This window comes from Labrus bergylta, chromosome 5 (assembly GCF_963930695.1).
Source record: "Labrus bergylta chromosome 5, fLabBer1.1, whole genome shotgun sequence".
Lineage (NCBI taxonomy): Eukaryota > Metazoa > Chordata > Actinopteri > Labriformes > Labridae > Labrus > Labrus bergylta.
Window position 1 is genome coordinate 15,789,253 of NC_089199.1, and position 12,368 is coordinate 15,801,620.

The window sequence follows — 12,368 nt, forward strand, 5'->3', positions numbered from 1 at the left end:
AAAGAACAACATTCTGTTGGGTGCTGCTGATTACATTTGTTACTGGTGCAGATGGCTACTAAATGACTTCACTGCTCCCAGTGAAGCAGTCTGACACTAATAACCGCAGATATTTAAAAGGTGATACAAAATACAAGCTATAGATAAATGATTATGTACTCAAATTGTCACGTTCAGGTAAAAAAATAAACGGGACGCAAGTACAGAAGCTAACAAAAATGATTTATTTAAAATAAAGATCAAAAGTCCACAACAAAAACTTACTATCAAAATCCAACACGAGAAAACAAGGAGCCATGAGGAAGCACAAGGAGACACTAATAAACCGACGACCGCCATAGACTGACAATTGACAATTGACATACAACAATGAACTGACACAGAGAGCAACAAACACAGAGACTAAATAGACACAGGGGTAATCAAACACAGGTGAGACTAATGACACATGTGAAGACAATGAGGGCAATCACACTGGAGGGAAACACAGAGGCAGGAATGAAGACAAGACAAGAAACATTGAGGACAACTACAAAATAAATACATGAAACACTGAAGACACTGTAGAATGAAAAAAATCAAGAAACACTAGAAAATAAAGGGAAACACCAGGGAAGAATGAGACCTAAAAGATAAAATACATCTAAACAAAACTAAAACAGACCAAATCATAACACAAATCCATCTCAGAAAGATTTGGTTTTGGTGAAGGACTTAGGGCTTTAACGCGGAGTGCCCCTACAGGCATTGAGCGCTTATGTTGCTAAGCCTGGATTTTCAGCGTTTATCTATTTGTAGTCATCTTCTGAACATGTGTTTTATGTATTTTTAGCGCGCTTGATATTAATGCAATTGTTTTGTCTATTTGCAGCTTCATTGTTTCATTTGCAGCGTGTTTCATCCGTCGCATTTGTTTGGACATTTGCATTTGTTTGAATTTACAGCGTTTCTGGAGGTGCTGTTTAGTTTTTCTTAATGGAAGTCATTTCAGCCTTCGCCAATTGCTTGCACTTGTCGACCACAAAGACTTTCAAACATACTTTAATTTGGAACAATTATACAAGGATTAAATTGCAGTAGATACAACAGTGATGTGTGGTCAACACATCATCAATGCAGTGACAGATTTGATATATATCACCTTTTCCCTGCTTTAACCTGCCTCATGTGCAAAGACAGGTCTAACCTGTTTTGTTATACTCAAAGATCCTTCTTTGGATGAGTTAAATTGGCACACATTCTGTCCTTTGGTTGATGCATGGGGGGGTTACACGCCAAATGACATGTGGAGTGAGACCACTGTGAATTATTTATGTGCTTTCTGCCCTGTGCCCTGCTCATCTCTCTAAGGTATTATGTGGGTAGCAGAGTCAGGTCAGGACATGCCTTCAAGCTTTTATTACAACCTACTGCTCCTCAAACAGCCATCAATACCAATATGAGCAATATAGGAGGATGAAGAAAATTGAAAAAATGCAAAACATTGAGAGGATTGTTTTACAAAGCTGTATCTCTGTTTTGAGTTCCAAGCAGCTGATAAACTATTTGCTTCACTGCTGTTAATGGCTATCAGTCATATTAGACATTTAGAATGAGAAATTTAATTATTTCCTTCAACAAATCCACTGCATTTCAAAGATCACTGGACAACAGTTTCCTCTGTTTGTGACATTGAAACAGATACATTGTGGAAGTAATTGGATTGTTGGATGTAGCTAAAATGGTTAGGCTGTAAGTCCTGTGGCTACGGAGCAGAGCTGGAGGACAAGTGCTGAGGGATGGAGATAAGGGACAATGACAAGAAATGATTTCTAAGGAGAAAATCATGGGAAAAAAGCACAGCATGTTTTGTTGTTCTTTTGCTGACCACTTCTAATGAATGTTTCTGTGCTAAATGTAGATGGCCCTAGTGCAGCAAGTTGCTTGGAATATTCACACAAAAATTATCATCATTATTATTTATTCACTTTTCATATAGGCTGGAAGCCACTACATATTATATGTGTCCCTTAGGTCTAATCAACCTCACATGAAATACAATTTTAATGAACTATCTATAACTAACGTATATGTCTGATACGACCCTGATGTTGTACAAAAAGTAAAGTTTAATATAGAAAACAATTAGCAAAAAAAAAGCAGGGAAAAGATGAGCTTCTCTGACGTTTTTATCGGGAAAAAGTTCTGAAAGTCAACCCGTCCAGAACCAAACACAGTTAGAAATGTATTTTGCTAAAATAATGACTAAATAAAGCTGCACACAGCTCATTTGGTACAACTCTTCTTTTCAGTGTAAACTTTAGACATGACTGCAATAGTGGCTGTCATAAATGACCTTCATTCAAAGACAGACATCTCACATGGTATTAAAGTACAATCTGTTTTGTTCACTGAATAGTGCAGAGAGCTATCAGGTCTCCTCACAACATATAAGGAATATAAAAAGACTTCATGGCACGAAAGGGTGTTGCGAAGAGTTCTGCACATTATCTTTAGATGATAAGTTTAACATAATGAGTCACACAGCAAACGAACAGAGTGTAACAACATAGCACTTCTAAATATATAGTGGTTGGTGTTTCATTTTCACTTATGTTCACATCTCTGAGAAGAAAAACTGAGTTTCTAATGTCAACGTTTGTTTTTAAAGTGACATTATCATGTTGTTTAGTAAGTTTTATTTAGCATTATTTTTCTGTTTTACTATAGGTTTTGAATTGTAGTTGTTTTTGCATGATCATATATGTCTAAAGATTTTCTTGAGTGTAACGATTTTGAACATATTTCTCTCCCAGCACCTTCCAACGATTGTGAATTCCAACATGGACCACATCCGCAAATCTATAATAATTATAATCAATTCAATGATTTCTGATAAGCTGTGAGCTTTGAAATCAAAAAGACAAAATTATTAATCATATTACCTACTAGTCAAATCAATCACATCAAATAAATCAATAATTGGAATCACTGAAAGATATTGATGAAATCGATCAATCGAGACACTTAACCCCAAGTTGCTGATGATGAGTTGAACTTGTCAGCTGACAATTAACATCATCAGGCAACAAAAATGATGATGAGTTAGCCTCTGAACCCTCGCTTTCTCTGAGTGTGGATGTAGTTTCCTGTTGAACACTGCACATGATGGCCTACTGTTATTGATGTGGAAGATTTGCGAGAAAGACAAAATATACTTTGAACACAGCCAGCGGTTGCCATCTGAAAAGGGCACAATTTTGGATTTGATGTTTGTAAGCCTGGATTTGACCAAGATTTCTGCCTTTAAAAAGGACGTTTTTTTTGCCACTGTAATGTTTGCTAAAATGTAGCTAAAGTGCTCATGATGAATTAACGCTGGCTCTTTGTAATATAGCTAGGAATAAGGTTTTTTTTTACCTGCTCTTTTGTTATATTAAATAGCAAAGAGGTCTTTTTGCCGTCTTTTTGTAACATAACTAAGAGTATGGTCTTTTTACCTGCTCTTTTGTAAAGTGTCTCGAGATAACACTTGTTATGAATTGACGCCTTACAAATAAAGATCGATTGATTTGTTTCAATGTTCGTTCTAAAGGCAAAATGGCAAACCTTGTTGATCATCAGAGGCTGATTCATAAAATGAATTGAACCTTTACCAAATGATTCAATATGACACACTAAAAAGTTACATTTGTAACAATACTTTATTTGAGTTTATATGAAAATCAAAATTGATCAATTGTTTAGGAGCCGTCTGTTTCTTTCTTGAAGGTTTTGCTTCTCCCTGATGGTGAGTGAAGAGCCTCCCAAACAACCAACACAGAAGAAGCAGATGGAAACAAACGTCCTCGGTGCTGGTCAGAGCGCTCCTCATCGCTGGGCTGCAGGCTGAAGAGGGTGGTGCTGGGGGTGGAGGTGGAGGGGCAGGAGCGGGTTCATGTTTACAGTCAGCTGGTCCAGGGACACTGAGGACTCCTGCCCTGTGAGACAGAAAAACAAATAGTGAGTAAAAGTGAACAGAACTTTTAACAGAAGATATAATGTTATATTTGCCTTCAGAGAATGGAATGATTAAGCCTATAATAAACATAATCCACATATTTAGAGTTATCTTGACCTTATCTTTACTTTATGTTGCTACTTCTACTATTGTGGTCTCAGTGAGGGGATTACTTACTTGGACAACTTAAAGAGAGGCGACCACGGCTCTCCAGCTGGTCCTGTAGTCATCCTTCTCATCTGGTCTGGGATGTAAACGTCTTCTCTTGATGTGGAGTCTTCATTCTCCTTGTCGGCATGTTGGTACTACAAAAAACATAAAGATCCAGCAGAGTTAGTCACACAGATAATCATGAAATAAATGTTAAGAAGAGCAAGAAATTCTATCAGAGTTGATTCAAATTACAACTCTTTGTAGATCATAGAGAAAGAGCCATCTGTTCCTTACAAAATAAAACAAAGTAAGCATAATTAACAGAGGCCTTACGATGATCTTTAATCAATTATAAAAAAAAAATTTAAGCTGATAAAATTCAATTCTTCTTAATGTTAAGTAATTATAACCTTACCTTTGTCTTGGACAACCACCTACACCTAGCTTAAAAAAACACGATAGTACAACAGAGTAAGTAAAATGTATAATCTTTTTGAATTATGGACGAGTGGGATGATGATTTACAGGACACATTTGTTGGTGTTTTCAAAAGTATTAACTTAACTTCATCTGCAATAACCATCTTCCCCTTATGGAGACAAACTGTACAAAAGAGTTAGTAGGAGTAATCATCTCTGAACAACTGAGTAAGTTAAATGAATATTTGAAATACACCTTCTTAATGCCATTAAGAATTGTGAACTAACCTCTGGTACAGGCACCTACAGCTTCATTAATCAAAGTAAAAAGTAAAAGTCGTATTAAAATAGCACTTTTCGCAGACATTAGCCACAAAGTGCTTTACAAAGACACAAAATACAGGAGGTAGCAGTAGCAATAATGATGCTATTATAATAAACATAATAGAAATAATAACAACAACAATAGCACATAATAAAAAAAATAAACAAAAAAAGAGTTGCCCAAAATAGAATGAACAGCATGTTCCGAGTGCATTAATTGATTATGGCAATTATCCAAACGCCTGCCTAAACAGGTGTATCTTAAGATGATTTTTAAATCAAAAACAGATTCAGCAGAGCGCAAAGACACAGGCAGATCATTCCAAAGTGTGGGAGCTACTGACTGGTAAGCTCTATCTCCACAGGTCTTTAGGTGAGTATAGGGAACAGAGAGCCGTTGTTTTGAGTTTGACCTGAGGGGCTGAGTCGACTGGTGAGGGTGAATCATTTCCCCTAAATAATCTGGAGCCTGACCGTGTACGGATCTGTAAGTTTCTGTAAGTGGATTCTGAATGTAACCGGGAGCCAGTGGAGGCAGCGAATTACTGGAGAGATGTGAGACCATTTGTTTGACTTTGTTATGAACTCTGGCAGCAGCGTTCTGTACTGATTGAAGGCGGACGTAGTGAGAGAGGTGAAGAGCGAGTTACAGTCGAATCACAAGGCAGCCAGGTGTGACTTCAAACCTGGTGCTAGAGATACCACCTGAGTGATGAGCAAACACCTCACCGTGCATACGCACAAATGTGCTTAAACTGTGCGTACGAACATTTGAAGCACAAATCTGGGATTCATCAATCTCTGCGAACAAAGTATATATATGTATGTAAAAAAATAATATGTTGAAAAGACAAACATTAAAAACGTGAATTAACTAATGCATTGACTAAATATATTAAATAACCATGAAATGTTCGCCTTATCCTTTAATCTAAAATCTTAAATCTAATCGTCGACCACTCCCACCAATAGTACCATGAAATATCACATCTGTTACTAAAACCAGCTGATTAATCTGAGAATATTTAAGAGCATGCAGGGAACATACATGATTGTGATTTATGTCTAAGAAAGTGTAAAGATCCAGCCTTGCTGAAACAAATAGCAGCTCCACCTCACCGCTCTCGTCCTGATATACCAATCAGATGTCCTTTTATGGAGAGACGGGGGGTGTGGTAGTAAGCTGATTGCAGGTTGCAGACACGCGCCTGACCATTTAGAATGATTCTGATTGACTGACATAAGCAAGCTGGTGAGAACAAAATTGGCTGGTACGCACGTGTCATGAATCCGACCGCGATTTTGCGTATGCACTTATTTTAAGCGCAGAGTAAGAACATTTCTACGCACATATTAGTGAATGAGGCCCATTGTCTTCAGAGAAATGCTCGTACAGATGAATTTATGAATGTAATCCCCAATCAGCACATAGAGAAACTCAAAGCTATAGAGACCTGCCATTCTCAGTTGCTTCCGATGATTTAATAAATGATACACCTTTCATCTAACTACTCTGCATCGTTACCTTTTAATAATAATAGCTTTGGAAAAGTTCAATCAAGAGTAAAATGTTAGGCTTATATGAAATGACAGTCCAAGCTTTATAAAATAATCCGGTAACACATCGACTGCAAGCTTCTTTAAAATGGATGCTTTGCTGTTCTTACTGGCCTAAACTCCCTTCTCTTTTAGAAATAAAGAGCGAGTGTGCTTTGCTGTTAAGTTGATGTGCATCAGGTTCAACATACTTGAAGACACTTTTTTGAGCCTCTGACAAAGTTGCATTTGCCATGCAGATTAAACATCACTTTGCCTCACATCTGACACCACTATTGATGTGACTCAAGCTTGCACTGAATTGCTGTGAATATTCTCGTCTCATCTGAAACCCTTAAACTCACAGCCTGAAATCATATTAGCTAAGCTTGGCAGAATCCCTGGTGATGATACCCCATGCAGTTAGTACACCTGCTCTGCACAGGGTAAGAGCTATTCATCACTACACACCCTCAGAAAAGTAATAAGGAAGGCAGTACTTTTGCTGTTATCTGTTTATCCTCTCAAGATTATGAGAGACATTGATGTTTAAGATGATAGGCCATCACATTGGTGGGATTGGCCCCAATGTAAGTTTTTATCAATACATGGACAAAATAGCTTGAAAAAGCTGCAATTTAAAAACAGCCAAAGCATGAAATTGCAGACTAATTTACACAAAGCCCTATGACCCAACAAAAATTATTTAATTCAAAGAAATACAAATGTATGGAATGCAAGTTTTTCTGATTTTCATCAGAAAAAGATGGATAACAAAGTTCCAATAAATGTTCAGACTATAAGACAATCATGCATTGGACTGGTTTAATAATTGTTCAAACAATACAAATACTTTTAGTTCTTCTCTGGTTTAGGAATTGTTATATTCATGGGTACCAGGCTGCCCGTCTTCTTGTAAAGGCTGGAAATATTTAAAACATTTTGATGATTGATAACAACAAGGAAACCAAATGCTGGGGATTACTTAATGAATCAATCAATGTTTATTTGTAAAGCACCAATTCATTACAAATGTTATCTCAAGACACTTTGACACTATGTCATTTTATGTTACAAAAGAAAAGGTAAAAGACTTTACTCTTCGTTATAAAAAGACCCAACATTAATCCACAATGACCACAACAATAAGCAACATGTAGCAAAGTTACAGTGGCAAGGAAAAACTTTTAACCAGCAGAAACCTTGACCAAAACCAGACTCATGATTAACAGCCATCTGCCAACCTGTGATGGGCTTGGAATATGGGATAGATGGAGATGCAGAAAAAAGGAGAAGGGTTACTGAGTTTATTCAATTTCCTGGATGACAGATTGTTGCATAGAGGCAGGTCAACAAGGCTAACGTGACCAGACATGTACCCTGTACATAGGATACATCATATATATTGATCGTCATCATTTTATATAGAAATTTTATGATTCTGTCAGCTTGAGAGATTTTCAGTGGGAAGCTTTGCCACTGTGTTGCAGCTTTGAATTTTAGGATTAACAGAAACTTGAGGATAATGACAGGTTTTTCACCCATGTTTCACTCCCACTTTTCAAAGTCTTAATTTCATGATGACACCTGTTAGACAGTTAACAGAGGTGTTATGACAGATTTCTCACAGGGCCATCAACCCAAATCTTTCTGGTGCTTAAAAAGCTTGTCTATTTTTTTGATTTAAGAGTCACTAAATCAGCTGTGTCACTGCAGTGATTTACTTTACAGAGCCATATTTGTCTATGATGTGTTGCATTTAGGGCTGCGTGGTGCTAAAAACAATGCTGCACACCTTCTGGTCAGCAAGTTGGGTCATATACAGTATCAATCTGCATGGTTTACACTGAGATCCTATCAATTACCTGAACACAAAGGACAAATACATTATTTTAATTTTGAGGGTCTTATTATAGAATGTTAAATTGGGAACAGCACTGCAACACTTTAGCCCTTCTCTTAATAACAGTGAAAAAGGCACAACACACAACTGTTCTGAAATGTCAGTACTAGTACAAAAATAGCAATATTCCTATATACATGTTAAAACCGTAGACATGCTTTAGCTGAGTAGCTCTTTGATTATCTCTTTTCAGTTTGACACTGTCATCTATTTTTGGGACGAAGTTGAATTTGCCTTTCTGCTCTCTTTCGGCTTATGTTGGTTCCATCGCTGTTTCTCCCCTTTTATGAGAACTTTCAAAGCCGTCAGTGGAAAACAAAGTGGAAGACATCATTTGAATTTCAAACACCTCGCAGAACACATTGCCTTTATTACCTGACAAAAAGTCCTCTTGACAAGAAAAGTGCCTTCAGAATGAATCATCCACTCTGAGAGAGACCTACTGGTTGCAGCTTCCTCTGTGAGTAATAAGAACAACCAGTGTTGAGAAGAGAGAGCCAGAAGTCCTACTTGGTGCTTTCACACATGCACAATATTCCTGAAAACTTCTTAAAAATTTTCGGGGTGAGCTGCATGGACGAAAGCAAACAGTCATATTTTTCATTTTAACTTTACATGGATGTTTTCCCCTGCTAGCCCATGTCAGAACACAGCAGGACATATTAAGGAAAATTCACTGTGAGCAAGCTGGGATGGTGTTTTCATCCTGACCGTAGACTAAATGCACTGGCCAGTACATTCTCCATGCAAATAATGAAATTGAATGTTCTTCACCGCTCTTTTGTTGATATTGTGAATGTTTCAAACCACACATAGAACTGATATAAAGTATTTAAATAGCCTATATTTTCAGTGCACCCTTGGGAAATGTAAAATGACCCATGAAAACATGAACTGGAACTTCTCCTGAGCCTTCAAAGGTCCTGTATGAGATATATAATAGAGCACCATTCAGGAGCAGACAGCTTCCGGCCATCATTGCTCAGAACTAATTAGCCATCACTAATGGAAATCAGCTTCCATTTTTACTCACTATGATTTACAGGACGTCCACTTCCACTGATGATGAACACATGGATGAATATTTGTTTAGCAACTACACACTTCTAAAGCAGGTGTGTTCTTTCCTTATTTTATGTTTTCATGCTGTCATAGCTGCCTCTCTTTCTCCCTTTACCATGTGTGGTTTGGGTGTTGAGTGGCAAATATTAAAATTGATAAAAAACACAATTCTAACTTTTCACCTATTGGATGTCTCTTCAAGTTCAAATGACTTTTGTTCAGAGTTTAAACCAAAAGTTCTTGAGACACTTTTTTTTGTAACTCTCTAATCACTCTCTCTTTGTCTGTGTGTGTGTGTGTGGGGAGGGGGGGATCAATCAACAGGACCAGGGGAGGGGAATGGCACAGCAGCCATCGCTCACCAACACATCCGCACTTTGCTCTAGATGTAAACCTGCAATGATGGGAGGAGTGCGTGTGACAAGGAGGAGAAGAGGAGTGATGGGGTCTCTGCATCACATCCAAGGACCTGTCAGCAAGTGTCAACCTTTTTTTCCATACTTAAATGATGTAACACCCTCCACCCTGATAGATACTCATTACACCAAGTACCGATTCTCTTCTCCACCTGCAGACCTATAATCAAAGTAAATTAAGAAGCAGTTACAGTATGATTTGATCGTTGAAATCTGATGAAATCAGACTTCTTGGTGAGATGTGTGGAGAAATGAACAGTTGCTGATAATTGAAACAACCTTATATTACTCACTCGTAGCCTTCATCATCCAGCCCTTAAACTTATAAACTAAGTTGATTCTCATTATTACACTCTCAACACCTACAACCTGGTGAGAGTATTTGAAGAATCACAAAACTGAGGACGTGAGAGAACTCCCTGTTTTACATTTCAACCAAATAGTCTGCAGTTAAGACAACATTTTTCATCCTCCACTTGTCAGCGAACTGTTGAAACAAGGGACCAACAGCTGCATAATTTTTGATACTTAAATCAGACAGCAGTCTTTGTATCATAGTGCCTCTCTGTTTATTGGACCCAGTCCATGAGCCCCAGCTGAATACTAAATGTTTATAAGAACTGGTGGCCGGCCAAAGGCCAGGAAGCAACACAAGTAGCAGCTGTGTTGTGTTCCATCAGGCCACAAAGATCCATAGAGGCACTAACAGCAATCCCAAATCTAGCAATATTACTACAGGGCACTGTGTGTTTCCCTGTACTGCCATTTCTCTTCATAATATCTACCCACAGACAGCAGAGAGTGGAAGACAGCCTGCTGCTGATTGGCTGTTGGCCCAGACAAAGAGCTACCTCTACAGGAATCAAAGACAGATCCTCTCCTCAGATCATGCCTTGCCTAAAAATAGAGTTCTAACACAAATGTAACATGTCTGAAAAAGGGCTTCATGAACTCAAAAAAATAATTCAGCCAGTGTTCACTTCAATAAAAAAACAAATTAAAAAACATTAGAATTTAAAAATACTATTGAAAATGCACCAATTTCAGAAAAGTAAAACAATACTTTTGGTAAATTGTATGGGTTTGCCAAAGATTTGTCATTTATTAAAAATCATAAAAATTCCAACTTAAAATGAGGAATCAATGACAGCTGGGTAACCATAAACCATAAACACAGACATTGGGGCTACAAACATTGTAGCCCCAAGAATAATATTGATTGCAAGCAATACAGCTAGAAGGTGGCTAAAGATAGAGGTTGATCTTCGCCTCCAGATTGGAAACTAAAAAATGTTAAAGACTGTGGAAACACTCGATTGAGTTCATATCGCCAATATAGGAACAATTTCAGATGATTGGAGTGTGCAAGACTTTACCTCTTGATCCCTGCTTCATTTTTTTTATTGGTAATTTACTTAAGAGTAAATATTGGTGTATTTATAATATCTTCATTTTAAATATTCTGGAGGTTCAGTGTATTACCTAAACTGCTAAGAAGGGTAGGGTGAAGATTCATATATGCGTTTAAGAAGGAAAATGAAATAAGGGCTATACATTCACGTGTGAATATGCTCACCATATACTGTCATTTGTTGTGAGTTGAGCATGCTGTGATTTACCTCAGTAATCAGGTATACTTTCAGGGTTAAGATTTTAATTTTGTTCTTTCACTCTTTAGTGTAAAAAAACCAGCTAGATTATGTATGAAGATACTAAACTGATATGCATGTATGTCTCTCAATATAAATAGAATTACAAAAAAAATCACATTAAAATGTTTGCAAGGTACCTTAGGTCATGCTAGGAGGTTGTAAATTTATGTTGTAGATTTTTTCATGATCGATGGCATTGTAGTTCATTCTGTAAAATTAGGCACAACAATTAAGGGTCTTTCACTCTCTGCAGTCTGTGGGCTTCATTCATCTCTGATTACCCATCTGTACTATAGTGACACCATTACTTCATATGCAAATGAATCCCTCTGTGGTGAAGAAAGGCTTGTGTAGTCTTGCATGTTCTATGCATATTTATTAATTTATGCTTATTTAAATTTGGTTGTGAATAGATACACATTGGTGTCCTTTGAAAGTAGATAATGCAAAATCAGCATTTATTTGGTAGAGAATATTCTCTGGTTGTGAGGTTGGTTTAGGTCTCCATGGATATGGAGAAGGCAGTAAATTACAGTATAGGCTGATGAAACTATGCAATACCAGTAAGCATTTTGTTGTTCAAGGTACAGAATGAAATTCTGCTTCTAAAATAAAGCTTTTTTTGCCTTCTTAAGAATATTTTTTAAATTTAAAAACTGTGCATTCTCTCTTCATCATTTCCCCCACCTTAATAGAGTTGTAACAAAACATTGAAAGCATGGTAGGTTCAGGAAAGATCAAAAGTTTCTTGAATTATGGGTGTAAAATTGAGAGATGTGCATCTAGCAGGTGGATAACTTACAGCTTCCCATTTCATTGAAAAGGAAAGCATGTGGGACATTTGCTCATCATGTCTTTCCATTTCACACAGTGTATCTCTACAACGTCTACTAATGGATGTTATTTCTTCTCATACCTTGAAAG

The 12,368-nt window shown here is 37.2% G+C and overlaps 1 long non-coding RNA gene across 1 annotated transcript; it reads right to left on the bottom strand.

The window, feature by feature from the left end:
• Positions 1-3,664: 3,664 nt before the first annotated feature.
• LOC136179243 (uncharacterized) lies at positions 3,665-6,479 on the bottom strand. The gene is made up of 3 exons (XR_010666431.1): positions 5,924-6,479; positions 4,157-4,284; positions 3,665-3,959 (listed from the first exon to the last, which is right to left on the bottom strand). It is a non-coding gene; the product is annotated as an uncharacterized lncRNA (long non-coding RNA).
• Between the last annotated feature and the right edge of the window lie 5,889 nt (positions 6,480-12,368).